The sequence below is a fragment of the Chenopodium album genome, chromosome 5 (genome assembly GCF_948465745.1).
Source record: "Chenopodium album chromosome 5, dcCheAlbu1.1, whole genome shotgun sequence".
NCBI classification, from domain to species: Eukaryota; Viridiplantae; Streptophyta; class Magnoliopsida; order Caryophyllales; family Amaranthaceae; genus Chenopodium; species Chenopodium album.
In genome coordinates, this window is record NC_137838.1 from 64,401,624 (window position 1) to 64,405,000 (window position 3,377).

General features: G+C 38.3%; 1 long non-coding RNA gene across 1 annotated transcript; it reads left to right on the forward strand.

The window, feature by feature from the left end:
- Positions 1 to 223: 223 nt before the first annotated feature.
- LOC145630856 (uncharacterized) lies at positions 224 to 955 on the forward strand. Its single transcript, XR_014112282.1, has 2 exons — positions 224 to 453; positions 767 to 955. It is a non-coding gene; the product is annotated as an uncharacterized LOC145630856 (long non-coding RNA).
- The last annotated feature ends 2,422 nt before the right edge of the window (positions 956 to 3,377 follow it).

Genomic DNA, 3,377 nt, shown 5'->3' on the forward strand with positions numbered 1-3,377 from the left:
GATATAATGTGGAACTCAGTTGGAGACTAGAATAGGTAGTAAAAATTCTTTAGTCCAAACGGAGGTGGTGGGAAACTATTCATTGAAGATTTTAGATTGATGCATATAGTACTCCTCTGATGTTTCATTGATGGTCTTTCAGTGCTAGGTGCTACTTACTACTAAGCAATTTTTTAGCTAATCCTTGTGATATACTTTATTGCTTCCCTTCTGTATCTGGCTCTTAGAAATGCTGTTGTTGTCCTCAAGTAGTTTATTGCTTCCCTTCAACAACCTTCTATTTAGATACTTGCCATGTCCGTACTCCTTAGTCCCATTGTTCAGATATGATGAAGCCACTTTTGTCAGCAAAACTCTGCATTACTTGAAGATTATCCACTATTCCCTGCAGAACTATGCATCACAAAGTAATACAACTGTAATCTGTAATCTGATTCAAATCAGGCAGCTGAGGTTGTGCATCTAACTCTCAAATACATGTGACTGCATTACTAATTTACTAGTAGTCAGTTGGATAATTTGTCTAGACATGTACATTTTTGCTGAATTGCTATAATATTGTAGTTTTAAAGGTTGGTATTATAACAGGCTGCGTCCCAAGATATTCCATAAATCATTCAGCAGATGTGAATATATTAGCTTTTTATGCATTTGGTTCATTATTTGTGGTTAAGATATTATGAGAATCAGCTAGATCAATTGTGTAGGATTGATTAACAACCTATTTAACTAGTCAAACAACTTAGTCATTTATCTTGTCGTGCAGGATGTTGGGCAAGCAATGCGGCAAAGCTACTCAAGAGTTTTGGAGAGCTTAGCATTTACATTATGGCTAGACTAGACGATTTATTATTTTAGGTAGTCTTATGTAAACTTGTTTAATTATTATTACAATGATTTTCTTTTGCTTTGTTTTAGTTTTAGTTATTAGGAAATTATTAAAGCAGCTTTTCTTGATTGTATATTATTCGGTAATTATTAAGTGTATACTGTACTTGTATTATATATATATATATATATATATATATATATATATATATATATAATTTTTCAAGCTAGCTGTCCAGCCATGTGCTGGATTTTTTTTTTAATTGGATCTCATAGTATTCGTAACGGGCAGAACCTGTCCGTTACGAATAACCCATTATTCGTAACGGGCTTTTCAGGTGCCCGTTACGAATAACTCATTATTCGTAATGGACAGTGCCCGTTACGAATAACAATGGCCATCCGTAACGGCCGCATACGTAACGGACGCTGCCCGTTACGGATGGCCCCTTTTTGCCCGTTACGGATGAGGATTTTTCCACTAGTGGTTAAAGGCTTTAACCCTCAAAATTGATGACCCTGTGAAGCAACAACAAATGAACCTTATGCAAGAAAGTTTAAGCAAGCTATCTAGTGACTATAAATTTCAGGAAATTAGTTCACAAGGGGTCTCCTTGGACAAGGAACTTCTTCCGCATAAGTTCAATGCCACCGATATCCCAAAATTCAAGGCAACAGATAACCCTTACTTTCATCTAAGAGCTTTTGAAACCATATTGAGTATTAAGGGTATTGATAAGAAAGTGTTCCCCTCTATATTTTCTCTATCTCTTGAGACCGTTTGTCAACAGTGGCTCTTTTCCCTTGACAAAGAGAAAACCTCTTCTTGGGAATCGATAACAAATGCTTTCATAGATAGATATAATTGCAACATCCAAGACGAAATAGACCATAGACAACTTGAGATGTTAAAACAAAAAGAAAACGAAGGTTTCACGTCTTTCTTCAATAAATGGAGGGAAACTTCTGCTAATATGGTCAAGCCTCCTATCGAAAAAGAATCTGTGAGGATGTTTATCAAGAATCTCCAAGGGAAGTATTCAAGGCACTCAAGATACCAACAAGCCTTGAATACTTTCAAAGCTGTCTATAATATATGCATTGACATTGAAGATGACCTTCTGAAAGATAATAGCACGAGAGGAAAGAAGAACGACCATCCTTCTTCTTCCTCTCCCATTAATGAGGTACATGTCACGAACCCCTCTAAACCACGAATCCAAAGGTCGAAAAGATTGTTCACTCCACTTGGCATGAATTATGAAACGGCTTTCGAAAAGCTACATTACAAAGGACTAGACATGCCCATATGGCCTATCAAAGATCCAGTTCCCGAAGCTAGGCCACCCAAGTGGGACCCCAATAAGCACTGCAAATATCACTAAGGAAAGTGTCACGACACTGTGGAGTGTTGGAAACTCAAAGAAGCTATTCAAGATCTGTTCGATAACAATGAAACTTCCGAAATTCTTTCCATCAAAGACGATCAAACATCCTTCAATCCATCACTTCTTATCACACCTGTAGGAGAGCCCATGATCGAGACAAGTTATATAACCTCTCTCGATGAAGTGGCCATGATTGGGGAGGATGAAAGTCTTTTCTTAGATAATATCAGGGAAGACTCGTCAATTCTAAAAGAGGACGTTCGGAAATTGCAAGATGTCGTTGCCATGCTCTTGAACGTGGTAGAAGGATTAACAAATCGGGTGATGGTCATCGAACAAAATTCTCGCCAAAAGTTTAATGAAGAACTCAATGCTCCTAAGCCATGGGCAAAACGGACCATTAAAGAATACACACCAATAGGAATGACTTACAATGAAGCTTTTGACTGTCTTCACGATCAAGGTCATATTCACTCCATTGGTCCCAGTCAAGACTCTCAATCTGAACAACGTTTTCCCAATTGGGATCTAAACTCCTATTGTCGATACCATAAAGGTCGCGGTCACACTACTGAAAACGTGTCTCGCCCTCCAGGATCGTTTTCAAGACTTCATTGATTCAACTCTCCTTCACGTTCCTCCGCGCAAAAAGAAGGCCAAGATTAGTAACAATAGTAACAGTGGCTGTAAAGGGAAGAAGAACGACTATCCTTCTTCTTTCGAAAACACCTACTCTAGCAACAGTGTTGGTACTTTCTACCTTAGTGAGATCCTAGCCATGGATAATCGAAAGCAACCGAAAAGGGAATTTACCCCTATTTGAATTAGCTACGATGATTCTTTCGATCGACTCCATGCCAAGGGACTCATTACTCCTATTGGACCTCTTCAAGATCCCCCGCTAGAGAAGAGGTTGCCTAGTTGGAATCCAAATGTGCGCTGCAAGTACCATCAAGGTAGGGGTCATGTTAATGAGAGTTGTTGTAAGCTAAAGGAGGCTATCCAACATTTGATTGATAATAACAAGCTTCCCATACCTCTAGTTAACAAGAAGAGCGAGTGATGATAAAGCAAACAACACAAGACAAGAGGCGAGCTTCAACGACGAGATTTCATGACATCTTTTTTTCTTTTTCTTTATTTACCCTTTACCCAATAAGT